The sequence below is a fragment of the Panicum virgatum genome, chromosome 6N (genome assembly GCF_016808335.1).
Source record: "Panicum virgatum strain AP13 chromosome 6N, P.virgatum_v5, whole genome shotgun sequence".
Classification (NCBI taxonomy): Eukaryota; Viridiplantae; Streptophyta; class Magnoliopsida; order Poales; family Poaceae; genus Panicum; species Panicum virgatum.
The window spans coordinates 2,402,580-2,420,755 of NC_053150.1; the positions used below are offsets into that span (position 1 = coordinate 2,402,580).

Below are 18,176 nucleotides of genomic sequence, written 5' to 3' on the forward strand. Positions count from 1 at the left end.
GGGGTGGCCCGTTGGGTGGTGGTGGCTCGTTCATGGCTGTGTTTGGAGGTGCTGAGGGCTCATGATTGCTGTTAGCTTTGGGTCGGCGTTTGTGGTGCAGTGGTGATCCCGGTGGTGGCAAGGTTAATCTTTAAACCATGGCGACTTAGCAAGTCTTGGCGAAGCAGTGTCCAGTGGTGGAGTGTCACTTTAAGGTGGTTTTGCTTCTGTGTTGTGAGGCGGTGGATGTGGCGAGGCCCCCACGCGGTTGAGGTGTCTTCGAGGGTCAAGATTTGGTTTTGCTTCGCGGTGGCGGCTGGGAGATCGACCACTATGTGCGTGCGGCATGAGGAGGACAGTGCCATGATGGAGGAGCTGTGGTTTCTATCCAGGCTTGCAGCGGGCTGCGCCAGTTTTGGCGTGGAACAACGTTGAATGACGGCGCTTGCTTTGGTGGTCTCTTGTAGGTTCCTCTCCCAGGGTGTGGTGGTGTGGCGTCGTGTTGATTTTCGCTCGGGTTTTCCTATTAAACTGAGCATTGTATGGTTTGGCCTCATTTCCCTTAATATGAGGCACCTTCTTCTTATATTATATCTCCCGGATTGTCTGTTTGCATGGTGTGCCCAAGAAGATTATATCTGACAGAGGATCTCAGTTCACTTCACGGTTCTGGGAGCAGCTCCATGATTCGTTGGATACGAAGCTGCGCTTCAGTACCACTTATCATCCTCAGACAGATGGGCAGACAGGAGAGAACCAACCAGGTGTTGAAAGATATGTTGCGAGCCTGTGCTATTCAGTATGGTACTAGTTGGGATAAGTGCCTGTCGTATGCTGAGTTTTCATACAACAACAGCTACCAGGCCAGTCTGAAGAAGTCCCCCTTCGAGGCACTGTATGGCAGAAAGTGCAGGACTCCTCTCTATTGGGATCAGATTGGTGAGAAGCAGCTCTTTGGCCTTGACATTATAGAAGATGCAGAGCAAATGGTACAGGCTGTGCGGGAAAATCTGAGGATTGCACAGACTAGGCAGAAGAGCTGTGCAGATGGCAAACGGAGGGACCTCACCTTCAAGGTGAACGATTATGTGTACTTGAAGGTGTCACCAATGCGGGGAATCCGCAGGTTTAATTTGAAAGGGAAATTAGCAACAAGATACATTGGTCCATTCAGGGTGCTGGAGAGGAAAGGCGAAGTTGCTTATCGCCTAGAGTTGCCCACTGATCTCTCTGGAGTGCATGATGTCTTCCATATTTCTTAGTTGAAGAAGTGTCTGCGAGTACTTGAGGAGCAGGCACCACTGGATGGGTTAGATGTGCAGGAAGATCTGACCTATATTGAGCATCCGGTGAAGATTCTGGAGACATCAGAGAGGGTTACACGGAACAAGCGCATCAAGATGTGCAGAGTTCAATGGAGTCATCACAGTAAGCTGAGGCTACATGGGAGCGAGAAGATAAGCTGAGGAAGACATATCCAGATCTCTTCGCTAGCCAGTCCAGCTGAATCTCGGGGACGAGATTCCTATAAGGGGGTAGGGTCTGTAACACCCTAATTTAAATTTCAGTATTTAATAATAAATTTAATTAGATTTATTTAATTTTCTAGGATTTAATTTGCTTAGCCTTGCATTTATAATCTATTTTCGCTTCATAAAGTAATTAAAATTTATTTTAGGGCTAACATGTTTGTGCATTCATGCTGGTGCATCCCCTGGGCCGACCCTCTCTTTCCTCCGGCCCATCCCCGCGCGCCGGCCTGCTCCCACAGCCCGCGTCGCCCCGCTGTGCCTCGCGCTCCCTCGCTCTCTCCCACGCGGCCCATTCCAACCCGCACGCGCGTGGCCCGCTTCCACCCGCACGCCAGCACCGCCTCCCTTCACACCGAGCGTGCCCAACAGCCAGCAACCGCCCGCGCCACGCGTTTTCTGCCACTGACACCACGGCCCCACCCGTCAGCGCCCCTTCTTCAACCTTTCCTTCCTTCTTCCCCGCGCCGAGTGCTCTCTGCTCCGGCCCGCTCGCTCATCCCGCTGCCCTGTGGACCACCCCAACCTCGTAGCCCCACCGGCCAGCCACCCGAGCACGCTCTGGCCTTCTAGAAGCAGAAGCCAGAGCCTGGGATCGCGCAATCCGTTGCCCGCGATCCGCTTTCCCCGCGCAGGATCCCGCCGAGATCACCGGGGCTCGCCTGCCATCGTCCTGCGCCGAGGATCACAGCCTCCTCCTTTAATTGGCCCCGTGAGCCTTCCCTGCGCCTCACTTTTTCCCTACCTGCGCATCCAGAGCCGAACCACGCCGTGCCCCCACCTAGCTCCACCGTGCAGAAGCTCCACGCCGTCGCGGCCACGTCGCCCTGCCGCCCCTCCAGAAATCCGCCCCGAGCCCAGGCTTCACCCTGAGCCCGATTACCCCGATCCGAGCCGCGTCCTCGCCGTAATTTGACCGAGATCCGACGCAGGTGAGCTCGGCCGCCGTCTCGATTTCTCACAGCCGGTGGCCCTTTGGCCGTCCTGATCCCATACCACCTCCGCAGGACCCACACGGATCGACTGAGGAGATCAGTAGGCCCAGCGCGCACCCTCAGCGACGTCCTCTGCGAGCTCCGCCCAGCACCGCCGCCAGTCCTCGCCGTCGGCACGTGTGCGCTACGACCTCGACCGCCGCGCGCCCTCGGTAAGCACCAGCTTGCCCCCTGGTCACTTTGCGCTCTAGCCCTAGCACCAGGACCGCCTGAGCACCGCACGCCGGAGAGCGCCCCCACGCAGAGCCGCCACCACAGTCACGCTCGGCGACCAGAGCCTTCCCGAGCCGCGCTTAGGTCACCAGTGCATCACACATGCCACGTAGGTCCTCCCTGACCCAAATCCCGGCTGTTTTGACCTCCGGATGACCGGAAACGGCGAAGTCCGGCGAACTCCGCGCGGCGCCGTCTCGGAACAGGGAGCTCCGGTGCATTCCGCCGCCGCCGCCGTCGCTCGCTTTAGCCTTGAGCCGTCTGATCAAGAACGAACGCGCAAGATTAGATCGAACCCCCATCAAATCCTAGCCGCAAGATCTAGATCTGACGGTCCTATTTCGCGCGTACCGCTTCAGCCTGGTAGATATGCTAAAGAACCCCTGCCTTTCTTCATATTCAACCCGCAGTCCAACAGTGTTCGAAACTATTTCCAGTTCATAGGACCCTGAGCTTTTCCCTATTAGAACCCGCCATCCACCCTTGGCAGTTTTACGCGCTAGCCCTTAGATCTAATGTTTAATTATGTTTAGACCCTTGGTTTTTGCAGAAAACCCCCAAAAACTTAGTTTTTCTTGCAGTTAAGCCCTAGAACTTGTTTTAGGCCTAGTTTTCGCGATTTAACTCCGTTTTAGGCGTTCTTTATGTCCACGCGATCGTTGTAACGCGTAGAATAGTTCTAGCATAGTTTTGTTTGCTGTTTTCATGTATTGTTGTACTGTTTCTTAGTTTTTGCTATTGTTTGCATGTATGTTTATGTTGTGTATTGTTTTTGGCCATGTGTTCGTGAGTAGACGTTGATCCATCTGAGGAGCCCCAGTACCAGTACCTGGAGCAGCCACCACCTTCTGAGCACTTTGAGCAGCAGGAGCAGTTTGAGGAAGGCAAGTATAACATGAACACCACCTATCACTTTTAAATACATTTTCATACTGCATTTTAATACTGTATGCCTATAAGGACTTTCCTAGCGACTTTATATCCTTTATATATATCCTTTGGGTTGCATTTTGGTTAGTTGTGCTAGGTGCCGCGCTATAACACACTTGGTCCTTTTTAATTAATTTGATTAATGGTATATGCAACTTAATTCTGGGAGTGGCCTGTTTGAGTAGCTCACGTCTCGTTAAAAATTGGTTTTTCTAGAAACTTGGTTTAGGGGGCTCGCACTGTGTTTTGTGCTAGCTACTCTCCATAAGGACTGTACGTCATTAGAGCGACAACCTGGGACAACCGCGCAACCACAATACTAGAATGGGACGGTCTTGGCTTACTAATTAGGTCATTTTGGTTCGGAGTAACTTACCGACGGGGCAGGAGGGGTGGTGAGCTTCAATGGTCCCTGCGCTATGAGGCTTGGTCTGTGTACCCCCTCGAGGTGGGCCCCATCGTTGCGGAGCCTGAATCCTTAGCGGTTACCCCTTACCAACGAGATTCTTTGTAAAGGCCTCGTAGTGTGCTTGCTAGCCATCTCACCTAAGGAAGTGTGATGAACAACTAGCGTAGCTCACGACTTGTGGGTAAAGATGTGCAACCTCTGCAGAGTGTAAAACTGGTATACTAGCCGTGCTCACAGTCATGAGCGGCTCAAATCCTCCTTTTGATTAGTGGGGTTATCTTCCTTTGGTTAGGAGGGTTTCCCCGGGTGGTTGGTTTGGTTTGGTTCTCAGTATTATCATAATTAATTCTGATTAATTACTATGTAATTGGGTTATGGTAATTCATCAACTTGTAGTAAATAGCTTAATAAAACTTTGCCTAGACTTAAAAGCTAATGCAGTTATGTCAGCCAACCTTAGAGCCTCATAGTTTGTGTTATACTTGTTGAGTACAAGTTGTGTACTCACTTTTGCCTACTCTACTCTTTTCCTCTTGGGGATACTCTACTGCTGCTCAGTTCCTGCCGACACGAGGGAGTTTGCACAGCGCTACCAGGACTACGAGGACTTCTAGGCGTTCGTCTCCCAGTCGACGTCCCTGTGGCGCCCTGCTCAGCTTCCGACGAGAGTTATCCCATATGTATTACGCTTCCGCATACTCTGTATCAGACATTTTGTCATTATTGTAATAAATAACATTCGTACTCGCTTTATTATATCTTTTTACGTGATGTGTTGTGATATACTGTTCATTCTGTTGTATATACGTGTGACTTGATCCTGGCACGTATATGATTGCTCGGTTTATATCCTTTTATATACCGGGTGTTACAGGCCCTGGCTGGGTCACGGAGACACGCCAGGTCGTAGATGGCGCCCAGCCCCCGAGCAGGGTCGCTGGCGGAGTCACGGAGACATGCCGAGTCGTGCGTGGCGCCCAGCCCCCGAACAGGGTCGCTGGCAGAGTCATAGAGACACGTCGAGTTGTCACGGCGTCCGGGCCCTGAGGCCCTGGCTGGGTCACAGAGACACGCCGGGTCGTTTCCAGGAATATTCGAAGCATAATCGTATCGGGGTGAAAATCCAACCGTTATTTTCTGCGCGGATCTGTCGCGGCTGACAGGGGAGCGGGGTTGTCAGAGGCAACGGTAAAAAAAGGAAGTTACCGTTTATCCCGCCTTATCTGCCGTGAAATCACTGGCCCGATCCGATCCGGCCGTTGATTTTGGATCTGCCCATTGTGGGGCCTCCGATATTTAAATAGGGCAAGCAACGCGGAGCAGCCACCCTGTTCCCGAGCGCTCCAGAGCTTTCCACCGTCTTAGCCAACTCGGCAAGCTTCTAGAGCTCTCGGCCTTCTTCTTCCTCGCGATTTCCTCCCCTCGCCTGAGCTTTGCCACCGTCGCCATGGCCGCCTCGCCCGCTGCGTCCGCGTCGTCGACTTCGGGGAGCTCTGGAGAGGCCCCGCCGCCGTCGTCGTCCTGGCAGAGATGCTCGCTCCAAGAGAGCGACATCCAGGACATGGTGGAGCGCGGCATCCTCCCGGAGAAGCAAATCTCCGGGTGGCGGTTCTGTTACGGGGAGGAGTTCCTGTCGGAGGACACGAACCAGGCGGTCGTGTTCAATTCCTTCTACGAGAAGGGCTTCGCGCTGCCCGCGGGGGCGTTTTTCCGCGGGCTTCTCCATTTCTACGGGCTCGAGGTAACTCATCTCAAGCCCAATTTAATTGCACAGATCGCCATCTTCATCCACCTCTGCGAGGGGTACTTGGGGATCGCTCCCCACTTCAATCTGTGGGGGGCTCTATACCGCCTCAAGGGGCACCCGTCCAATGTTCGTTGGAACATTGTAGGCGGGGCCACCTTCTCGCTGCGCCAGGGGAGCATCTACTCCAACTTCGAGCTCTGTGACACCAACAAGGGGTGGGTGCGGGAATGGTTCACGGTGGCCATCTTCTTCTGCAGGCGGCTCACGCAGCCGATCCAGGAGAGGGTCCACCCGGGGACATGAATCGGGTCGCCCGCATCAGGGCGGGGCAGATCCGGGACAAGGGCTGTCCTAAAGCCCACCGCCTGAAGCGGCCGACCGACGCCGTAAGACTTCTTGAACTTTGCCGAGTTGTTTTGCTCATATCGATTTGTTTCCTCTGTTTTCGCTCTGTTTTTTTGAGTGCACCTGTTGGGTTGTATAACAACTCGGTTCTTTCGCAGGCCAAGGTCTTGGAGTGCTGGTCCCCCACTCCTCTGCCTAAGGGGGACCCTGGGAAGGATGCCGCCGCCCCCGCCGAGCTGCGCCTGCCGATGGAGGAGGAGGCCGAGTTCTCCTCCGACTCCTCCATGGGGAGTGAGCCTGAGGTGGAGATCACCGGAGCCTTGGGGCCGCCGCCGTCGGCCGCCCTGAGGAGGAAGATGCGCCGTGCCATGAAGAAGATCCAGCTGTCGAAAGCTGGGTTGGTGGCGGTGCAGCAGACGCTGAGGAGCTCGACCCGGAAGGGGGCGAGCAAAGTCCGGGGAGCATCGGCGCCCCCAGCCACCGCTGTGGTGGGGTCGACATCGGCCGGCCCCCATGTCGGGAAGGAGGCGGCCCAGGTGCTGGGCCAACTGTGCGGGGAGGTGACGCTCCCGCGCGTCGGCTCGGGGACTCCACCGGCCGCGCCGTTGAGGCTGAAGTTCCTGCTGCGTCGCAGCGGCGGGTAAGTTCTGCAATCATGATCCTTCTCTGTCTTGATTTTTGTTACCTGGAGTCGTTCTTAGCGCCCTTGTTGTTGGTGTAGGAGGGCGACGCTCAGTGGCGCCAAGAGGAAGGCGGAGGAGTCATCCAATGAGGGCGGTTCCAGTGATGCCGCGAAGCTTGCCTCACCACGGGCAAGCCCGGTAAAGAGCCGCGCCCGCCGCGAGGAGGAGAAAAAGGAGGAGGAGGTGGCTAGCAACAGGGTCTCCCCCCTCCCCGTGACGTGGAGATGTAGGATCCGCCCCGCGATGAAGGGGCGATGGGCGTTGAGGTCGGGGCCTTGGAGGTCCCGGCCATCGAGGTGGTCCAGACCGCGGAGGTCTCGGCCATCGAGGCGGACGGGACCCGAGCCGAGCCCACCGAGGCCGCTGAGGGGGTCAGGTCCCCACCGGCGAAGGAGGAGGCCGAGGAGGGCGAATCGCTTGGCAGCCACATGGTCGTGTGTGCCAAGCTGACCCATGAATGGGTCGAGGTAAGTCTCCTGCCTTCCTCCATTTGTGAAGCCGACTTGTTCTTGGAGGCGTTGTCTTGTAATGCATAGTTGTTCGTCAGGCTCTTGTGGAGCTGTCTGAGCAGGCCGCCCAGGAGCTGGCCGAAGGGAGCGCCACCATCAGTCGAGTGGCGAGGCTCGAGGCCAGGGTGGCCAAGATGGAGGCAAGGAGCTGCCAACTAGAGGCCGACAAGGTCAAGACCGAGGATGCTCTGCGCAAGGAGAAGCGCGGTATGTAGTCGTAGTCATGTCTGCCGAGTTCTTTGCGCGCTGTTTTGTCTCTGACTTGCTTTTGTTTAGAGCTAGAGGCCTACATCAAGGCCAACGAGGAGCTGCAGAAGTTCCGAGAGGTGGCCGAGGCGCGGGTGGCCGCCACCAAGGAGAAGCTTCGCCTGGAACGGGAGGCTCGGTGAGGTATGACCCGGAGATCATACGCTGTGTTCTTTCTGTCATGTTCTTTAGCTTGGGCTGACCCAGCCGAGTGCTTTTTGCAGAAGCGGAGGAGCAAGTGGCGCAGGGCCGGGCGACGCTGGATCGCCTGAGCAGGCCGCTGGAGGCGCTGCTTGGGGCTTTCAAGCCCGAGGGCGTGGCGGCTGCCGAGAGCCTGGTTGAGAGGCTAGAGGCGTCACGCGGCCGGCTGGAGGCCTGTGTCAAGGAAGCTACCAAGGATGCAGTGCAGCATACCCTGGGTCTTGTGAAGACCCACCTCCCGGAAGCGGATCTGGACCCGGTGGGAGACGACGTCCCCGAGGACTGCTCGGACGCCGAGTGGGAGGCCAACCATGCCGCCGTCCTGGAGATCGCCGAGCGTTTTCCGAGCTGTAGGCTGCCGGTCTCCAGGAGTTTGTTTCATTTGTTTTGCTGCAAGGAAAGTTGGTCAGAATGGACCAGCGAAGAACAATATTTATGTAAATAATGTTTTTAATTTAATGTTAATGTTGTGCCCACGGTTCGAGTTCTTTTCTGAATTTGCCGAGTATGTGGAAAGGGATCTCTGAGCCCTTTGATTAGCGCTTGAGAGCAGATCATCAATGTGCGCATTTGGTCAGGGTAACTGTTATCGCCATAAATTAACAGGGTTAATTAATGGGCCGCGAGTGAGTTGGGCTTAATGCAGAAATTAAAGGAGGCTTACGAATCGGCTCCTGCGTGGGTGTTCGGGCCATTTGGGCCATGTACCTTTAGGATTAGTTCAGTTAGAGATAGAGTCCAATATGGACATGTTAGTTTCGATTGTTTTCCAAGTCTCCGGACTATAAATATGTACCCTATGACATTCGTAAAAGAGAGAACGTCATCACGTTTTGCAACAACACCTTGGCGCACCGCCGCCCCTAATTCTAGGGTTTTCATCCAAATAAGCGCCATGCTGCCCTGATCGCTTATTGCGATCAGGGCAGCATTGTTCTTGCCTCTACCATGGTATTACTCGTACTGAAGCGTTTTTTATGGCGAGTAGTGCTAGTTATCCTGATATTCGTAGCATGACCTTTAGTAGATCTATTATGCTCTTGTTGTTTATCATCTACGAATATCATGTTATTTTTGCGTGATCATGTATTAATCTTACGCTAATTCTCGTTGCATGGAATTAGTTGCGCAGAGATAACACCCTGCTCCTTTTGTATCTAGTTGATCTAATCTGTTATGGTTTGTTCTTATACTTAAGAATTGGCTTAATATCTGCTAGGTTAGGCCTTGCAAACGGGTTGGACGATCCGGCGACGTATTAGATGCTTTGCCTTGATCTTAACAGGGAATTGATCCGGGAATCGGCTTTCGCTTATTCTTAGGCCTCTATTCTGGTTAAGGTTGAGTCGTTTATTACGCTCGTTAGGCCCAACTACGTGTAGGATGTTCCGACCTAGCAGTGAAGCTTTTACCGTCGTAGATTGAATCAGCTAGATTTAATTGAAGCAGTTTTTGCAGTTATTTGCTCTATTCATCAATATCCTGATATATACAGATCTGATCTGACACCGGGACTCGATCGGCTCTTTAAAAGCCAATGCAAGAGTCGTCCCGGGGAGCCGACCACGGCTCGGACTAATGTTTACAAGTGTTTGTGTATGCAGGCAAATCGTCGCAAGCACGTGCGCACCTTCCTAACCAGGTATAGGTCAGGTGGCACGCCCTGCATCTCCGGAAGCGTCGTCGTGTGCCAGGATCTGGGCCGTTGACCGAGGGACCGGTGCCAGCCAGCGCCCCGGCAGCCTCCCGGCTCTTCGTGTTGCCTGTCGCTACTCGCCGGTGGGTTTTGACCGACAACACATTCTGGCACGCCCGGTGGGACCCATCAGCAACAACGTCCACCGCCGGGATGACTGGACCTCAGGACCAAGCGCCGGTTCCGCCGGTCACCAAACCTGTCACGTATGAAGAGCTGACTCCAGAACACCAGTGGAAGTATGATGAGGTCAAAGCTCAGTTTGAAGCTGATCTCATCGGCTCTTTCGAGAAGACCCGCAGCCACGGCATCAGGTGGAAGGGGTTCTCACCCGAAGGCACTCTTGACAACGTTGACCTGTCCGTACCATCAGAGGAGCGCACCAGGGCCCTGAACCAGGAGATGAACTACATGGTGGCTCACTCGCTTCATCGGCACTCAGAAAGCCTAGTGAACGAGCTCGAGCGCGTGGCGCATCACGTCGTCCAGGAGGTGATCAAGAACCAGTACTCCCCATCGGGACCAGTCCTGGGGAGTCACAGGGGAGAAGCCCTGCTTCACTCCAGGCCGCCAGTATCATACTCGCTCACAACCCCAGGACCGCAAAGTTCGCCGATATACGTCATCTACAAGATCGGCGGTGACCCCGGGGAGCACCAGTTCCTGAGCGAGCCGCCTAAGGAGATCCCGCACGGCTACACGTGCGTGTACATACCTGACAACATCAAACCAACACGCGCGGGACAGCTGGCGATTACGGGAGCTTCAGGAACAGATGCGGAGAAACAAGCATGGCTAGCAAAGTACGCTACCGGGCTGAGTGCTGAGCCCTCGGCCCCAGGAGTTCTTAGTGTGGAGCAGGTTAGCGCAATACTAAGGGACCAGTTCGGCATTCTGCCCAAGAGAAAGGCGATCGGTTATTCCAAGCCGTATCCAAGTAACTACGACTTGATCCCGTTGCCACCCAAGTATCGGCTCCCGGAGTTCACCAAGTTCAGCGGGTCAAAAGGGGCCAGCTTCATCGAGCATGTGAGCCGATACCTAATGCGGCTCAGGATGATCTCAGTATCGGATCCTCTGAGGGTCCGGTTCTTCTGCCAGTCTCTCACGGGCTCAGCCTTTGGATGGTACACGTCACTGCCCCCAGATTCGATCCGTACATGGAGGCAGCTGGAAGATCAGTTCCACACCCAGTATCACTCAGAGGCCGCTGAAGCCGGGATTGCCGATCTCACCCAAGTCAAGCAGAAGCGAGGGGAAAATGTGTCAGAGTACGTACAGCGCTTCAGAGAGGTTAAGAATCGATGCTACTCATCGCGCATCACAGAAAAAGAGGTAGTCGATTTGGTAGTTATGGGGCTCGCTAAGCCGATCAAGGATCTGGCTTTTCAGTTGGAGTTCACCTCTCTGGCGCACATGGTGCAGAAGCTCACGGCGTATGAGCACTAACACCTTGAGCTGTACCAGGAAAAATTCAAGCGCCCTGTCAACATGGCCCAAGCAGATGATTCTGATGATTCTGGGGGGAACAAGAAGTGGCCGTGGCAGAGTGGACCCGGGGGGCAAACCCCGTCCCGTCCAAGAGGGTCAAACAGAAGGGGCTTGTGAAGGGCTTTGACTTTGACGTGACCAAGGCAGAGCAGATATTCCATCTACTGCTCAAAGAAAAATAGTTGAAGCTCCCAGAGAACCACAAGCGGCTAACGGCGCAAGAGCTGCAGGGGAGGCCGTACTGCAAGTGGCACCACTCGTTCACCCATGCCACGAGTGATTGCAAGGAGCTGCGTCGGCAGATCCAATTGGCTATTGAGCAAGGCCGATTAATTCTAGCCCAACACACGATTAAGGTTGACAGTGAACCGTTCCCACAGGCTAACATGGTGGAGCTATCAGATCTTATACCCGGGGGGCCAGAATTTTGCATTCCAGATTAACATGGCGGGACCCGTACGCCGCCGTGACGAGCAGAGGGAAAAGGCCGATTCTGGCAAACGGCCCCAGGATAAAGACGAGTCGGAGCAGCAACATATCACTAAGGAACAAGTGTGTCACATCCGCAATCAACTCCTAGCTTCCAATCGGCTTCTTGAAAAATACGAGTATCAATACAAGCTGCGTCACCGGTATGAATCGGAAGAGGAGTACGAGCATCGCACGAGGAGAACGTTGGGGAGGTGTCAGGCTATACGCGACCACTGGCATTGCCCGTTCTTCAGGTACTGTTGGAATTCAGGCATGAGCCGATTGCCTACTATCGATGATTGCCTGGAGTGCAGGCCTCGGGCACGCCAGTCAGGCGAGACGTCAGTGTTTCGGCGCCTGGGGCCCAAAGTGCGTTGCGACGACCATGTTGAGCGGCCATCCAAGGATGATCTTGAGCTCAAAGAAGAGGATAAGTATCATCGTCCACGATGGTGTCCCGGCGGACTCAATCGCTCCCAGAAGCGCAGAGTGCAGCGCCTACGCAATCTCGAAGAGGCGGAAGCAAGGTACCCCGACGTGTTGAGGAAGGCGCGTCCGGATCTCGCGGAGCAAGTCAGGCACCCGCGAAGGGTGGAAAGACGCCCTCCAAGGAGGGAGTGGCATCCTAAGCAGCTAAAAGCCGATGAGAAGCCATCGGCTGATGTGAATATGGTGTTCTTGCTCCCATCAGAGTTTCGGGCGCCCCAACCGAAGGAGTTGGCCGTCGCACAGCTCGATCTTGGTCCCCAGCCGATCATCTTCGAGAAGCCCAAGGAAAAGAGCTACAAGCACCTGAAGGGATTATATCTCAAGGGCTTCATCGACGGCAAGCCTATGAACAGGATGTTGGTCGACACTGGCGCCGCAGTCAATTTGATGCCGTATTTGGTGCTGCGCCGACTGGGGCGTTCTTCTGCTGATCTTATCAAGACCAATGTGATGCTCAATGATTTCAACGGGCAGCCGTCGGAGGCGAAGGGGGTCCTCAATGTGGAATTGACAGTTGGCCGCAAGACTGTCCCGGCCTCATTTTTCATCGTCAACAGTAAGAGTACGTACACAGTGCTGCTTGGGAGGGATTGCATTCACGCCAATTGTTGTGTCCCTTCCACAATGCACAAGTGTTTGGTTCAATGGGATGGCGACGAAGTGGAGGTGGTCCGTGCAGATGACTCCAGCGAGGTTTCGCTCGCGGATATGAACGCCTGGGACGCAGAAGGACAAGAGCCGATCTCGGGGATTGCGCTGGAAGACTGTGATTGGATCAAAGCGACAAAAAATGGGTTGAGGCTGGTCTTATCCACTGGCCTCACAGAGTGAACACATCCTGGCACGATACGGAAATCAGCAGGCCTAGAGAGGCCGGTCCCAGCGACCGGCCCCTAAAAGTAGATAATTCTTATTTGGAGTTGAAACTGTTACATTATGTACAAACAACAGCTTGCTCTAGTAGTTGGCCAGTTACTAAGTATTCAGTTTCGAATAGTAATGGAAATACAGAAATGGCCAGCCCGTGCGGTTGGCCGAAATTTTTTTCTTGTTATCTCTCCGTGTTTGCTGTCGACGTGGCGGGCGACGGCAATGGCTGGGGAACATCTGGAAGATTTGCGTCAAGTCTTGGAGCGGACTCGAAGGTTTGGGCTCAGAATGAACCCAAAGAAATGCGCTTTTGGCGTATCGGCCGGTCAATTCTTAGGGTTCCTGGTGCACGAACGGGGAATCGAGATCGGCTTAAAGGGTCAAGAAGCCGTAAGGACAATGAGGCCGCCTACTACAAAGAAAGAGTTACAGAAGCTCATCGGTAAAATCAGCTTTGTCAGACGATTTATCTCCAATCTGTCTGTGCGCATCGAGCCGTTCATGGGTCTGGTAAAGATCAAGTCTGATGATGAGTTTCACTGGGGGGCAGAATATCAGCGGGCTTTCGATGAAATCAAAGAATACATATCGAAGCCTCCAGTGTTGATTCCTCCCCAGCAAGACAGGCCTTTCTGCGTGTACCTGTCCGTGAGTGATACTTCCATTGCTTCAGTGTTAGTTCAGAAGCACGACGCCCAGGAGAGGGTGGTTTTCTACCTCAGCAAGCGCATGTTAGACGCCAAGACCAGGTATCCTGAGATTGAGAAGCTTTGCCTTTGTTTATTCTTTACGTGCACAAAGCTTCGTCATATTTTGCTCTCGGCGGAAACGATTGTCATCTGCAAATCGGATGTTATAAAGTACATGTTGTCGGCTCCTATTCTAAAAGGCCGGCTTGGAAAATGGATGTTTGTATTGTCAGAGTTCGATATCCGATATCAGCCCGCGAAGGCAGTCAAAGGACAGGCTCTGGCGGATCTCGTTGCAGACAGGGTCAACACCGATGTGGTTGCACTGTTTATATGTGCCTGGGCCATGTTTTTTGATGGATCGGCATGTGACGATGGGTGCGGCATGGGAATTCTTTTGGTATCGCCTCGAGGGGCGACTTATTCCTTTTCCATCAGGATGACTACTCCATGCACCAATAATTTAGTAGAGTATGAGGCCGTTCGCAGGGGGATGGAATTACTCCTGGAAGTTGGTGCAGAACCGGTGGAAATATTTGGAGATTCGAAGCTGGTGATTTCTCAACTCACGGAAGAATATAGGTGTGAGAGCGAGGCCCTTTTCCCGATATGGATGCAGTGCCGTGAGTTGATGTCACAATTCAGGTACATTAATTTCCACTGGATACGCAGGACTCTGAACAATGAAGCCAATGACTTGGCACAGATGGCTTCCGGATATAAGGAAACAGCCGATGGGGTCGATGTAGAGGTTCAGTTTCTAGAACCTGGAGATTGGAGAGCCGATATCTTCAATTATTTGAAGGATTCGGCTCGGGGGCACCCAGAAGAATAAGACTCAAAGCTATGAAGTATGTTCTGATAGGGGACGATATGTTCTACAGGACTTTGGAAGGACTGCTGCTTAAATGTCTAGGGCCTTGGGAGTTGAATCGGCTCTTGCATGAGGTTCACGAGGGAGCCTGCGGTACTCATCAATCGGCTCATAAGATGAAGTGGCTGATTAGGCGATCGGAATATTACTGGCCTACCATGCTTGAGGACTGCTTTAAATATTACAAGAGATGTCAGGCATGTCAGAAATTTGGCAAGATTCGGATGGTGCCGGCATCAGTAATGAATCCTATCATTAAGCCATGGCCGTTCAGGGGTTGGACCATGGATATGATTGGCCAGATTAACCCGCCATCCAGCAAAGGTCATCAATGGGTGTTGGCTGTCACGGATTATTTCACAAAATGGGTGGAGGCGGTACCCATGATGTCGGTGGTGTCGAAAGATGTGATCAGTTTCGTTAAAGAGCACATCATTCATAGGTTTAGGATTCCCCAGACCATTACGATCGATGGAGGATCGGTCTTTATATCGGAGGAATTTAGGAAATTCGCTGATGACACGGGGTTCAAGCTGATCAGATCATCCCCATATTATGCCCAGGCTAATGGTCAGGCTGAAGCATCCAACCAGAGCCTTATCAAGCTGATCAAAAGGAAGATTGATGAATATCCTAGGCGCTGGCACGAGGTGTTGTCAGAGGCTTTGTGAGCATATCATGTTTCGTGTCACGGATCCATCAAGACGTCACCATACCATCTAGTCTACGGTCAAGATGCTGTGTTGCCATGGGAGATCACGGCCGGATCGAGGCGTGTTGAGTTCCGGAATGATTTGTCGGCCGAGGAGTATGCAGCCTTGATGAGCGACAATGTGGAGGATCTCACAGAGCTAAGACTTTGGTCACTTGAGAAGATCAAGGAAAACAAGGCTAAAGTCGCTCGTGCATACAACAAAAGGGTCAGGCCAAAAGACTTCCAGGTTGGAGACCTGGTTTGGGAGGCAGTGCTACCATTGGGAACTAAAGATAGGAAGTATGGTAAGTGGTCTCCGACTTGGCATGGGCCGTACAAGGTTGATCAGGTCATGCCTGGAAATGCGTACATGCTTGAAGAATTGGACGGTGTCAAGTTTCCTGTAGCCGTCAATGGCCAATACCTCAAGAAATATTTCCCGAGCATGTGGGAAGGCGAATATTGAGCTGATGAAATTCATCTGACTGTATTATAAAAGGCCAACACGTTGAGTTGGCCAGTAAAAAAAGAGAGGCCAACATGTTGAGTTGGCCAGTAAAAAAAAAGTGAGAGAGACCAACACGTTGAGTTGGCCAGCAAAAAAAAGTGGGAGAGGCCAACACGTTGAGTTGGCCAGTAAAAAAATACATATATAAGAGAAGCAAGGCAGCCGATGTGTAACCATCGACTTAAGATGTTTTTAATAAGTACCAGTTTCAGATTTAACATGCAACATTAAATGTTCTTTGAACTGTTCTAACTAGTTCACGAACCCTTCTATGGCATAGATGGCTTCTGTGCGTATGCCATCGGCTCTTGCTATGATCGCTTCGTTGTCCTTGTCATCGCCTGTTACTATCTGCTAACTCAAGGTGCTGATCTCTGCGAATTCTGCCTGTATCTGCTCGGTTATGTCTTGGGCTTCTTGCTTGAAGTCCGCAATCGAGACTTTCTCCTCTTGGATCAGTCTCTGGGTGGTGCGGACCTTTTCTTCGAGTTCCACCAGTTCTTTCTCCAAGAGATTGAGTCGCCTTGTACTTGCGGAGATATCGGCTTTGGCGTCCAGAGTTGCTTTCTTCTGGTTGAGCATCTTGCACTTTTGAGCGAGGTCGGCTTTTAGAGGGATTTGAGAATGGCGTAACTCTATTCTATGTTGTGCTGCTTTCACCTCTGCCCGAAAGAAGGGAAGATGGCCGGCTGGCCAGAGCTTGACCTGAAGTGACTTTAGGAGTTGGGATTCTATCTGCTCGAGGATTTTCTTTATTTCACTGGAATCATCAATCAGGGCACTGATTGGAGCAGATAGCAGATTTTTGATGTGATGAAGCTGATCTGCGAGGTCAATCGGCTGCTGTGATGGCGGTACTTTCGCTCTAGGGACGATCAGACCCATTGATGCTGGGCCGAAGGAGAGCAAGTCTGAAATGTTGAAGCCCTGTGGAGATATTAGAGTTAGTTTTGAGAAAAAGATGCATTAATGGGGTTATCGGCTGATTTAAAATCGGCTCGTATAGTGTTACCTGTTCTGAGGAAGAAGCAATGATCGGTCCGAGTGCGATCGGTCCGGTTGGGTTTAAGGCAGCAACTGGGGTATCAGCTATGTTAGCATGTTCGTCACGCAACTCCATCGGAGTATCGGGAGTTTCAGTTGTCCCGGTGTCGGCTTCATGAACGGTGGTTTCCTGTTGTGCCGAGCCTCCAGTACTGAGAGTGTCTCCAGCTGCGTCCTGGAAAAGGAATTACAGTCAACCAGAATATATATGCGTATGGAAGAAGTTTTGGAAAGATAAATTACCTGGTTGGTGTTGGATTCTGATGATTTCGGGGAAGATTGTGCTGTTTTCTTGGTGACTCGTCTTGAGATGATCTTCCTCTTCTTAGTCGGGACTCGGGGGCAGCACTTCCAGAGGTTTGTCTCCGCTTAGAAGCCGACTGGGATGAGCCTGGCTGAACAGTCATTATTACTTTCTTTATTGACGGTGATCCCTTGCAAAAAAAGAACATCAGGGGCGGTTGGAATAAAGCAAAATGGCTCCCCGTTACTGGTCATGGGTTCCGGACCATCTTGTTGCTGTAAGCAAGGTGAGCAGGGTTAGCCAAGTAAAGTGGTGGACGATTTAGAGTAAGTGCACGGATTTAGTACCTCTTCCTCGGGGATTGCATATTCAGTATCAATTTGCTGTTGAAGAGGGCCTAAAGCTCTTCTGAATACATGAGTTTTCCACATGCCCCACCATGTGTTAAAGCCGATTGACGAGAGAGTAAAGGATAGATCGGCTGGTATTGAAATGTGGAGGTTTTCAAACATGCTGTAGCATCTTGAACTAGTAAGGCCATCGGGTAAATCGGCTCTACTCTCCACTAAGTGGTGAATATGGAAGTGGGGAGGGACTTGTCCTAAGCCAAATTGTCGAGCTGCTACGACTGGTTGATAGGTTTCATAACCTGGTTTGGTGATTCTGTTGGAAGTGCATATGCAACAGGGAGGAAGCCAGGTCGGATCATTATGGAGTATAGATGCCGAGTACTGACGTCATCGGCGAAGCTATCCAGCCTGAAGGTAGTTGGGTTCTCAAAGGCTTCAGATTCAGTGAATGGAAAGTAGAGGGGATTGTCTAGACCTTTGTAGAAAACTCTAAACCAGTTTGTTGCATCTGTCGAGTTCAGTTTACTGCCAGGGAGGCTAAATAGGGCTTGGCCATAGCTGGTGCATCTAATTGGCTTGCCATTCTCATTGGGGAAGGAATTCTTGGCGAGGCTTTGAAAGTTTAGAATCTGATGCTGAAAGTAGAGTTGTGCCCATAACTGAATAAACCACCAAGGGCCTCCAGTTTTGAGTTTCCTTTGGCTGAGCAAACTAGTTGTCATCAGATGGAGACATCTGTATGTTTATCTGAGAAAAAGTTTGCCTAGGCTGGTACGGTTGCCATGGGCCAAATGATAAGCCAAAGGAAGGTAATTCTTAGTTGGAGCTAAGGAAGGGCCACAGAAGATAAAATGTTCTAACCAAAGATTTAGAAAGGTTGTGTGTTCCTTTTTAATTACTAGACCTTTTATTTTCATGTGATGGTTCATGTAAGTACTCCAGTTTGTATAGTCTGCCTTGGATGAAAGTT

General features: G+C 52.2%; 1 long non-coding RNA gene across 1 annotated transcript; it reads right to left on the reverse strand.

The window, feature by feature from the left end:
• Positions 1-16,040: 16,040 nt before the first annotated feature.
• LOC120678367 lies at positions 16,041-17,449 on the reverse strand. The gene is made up of 4 exons (XR_005676500.1): positions 17,204-17,449; positions 16,856-17,131; positions 16,581-16,787; positions 16,041-16,495 (listed from the first exon to the last, which is right to left on the reverse strand). It is a non-coding gene; the product is annotated as an uncharacterized LOC120678367 (long non-coding RNA).
• Positions 17,450-18,176: the final 727 nt, after the last annotated feature.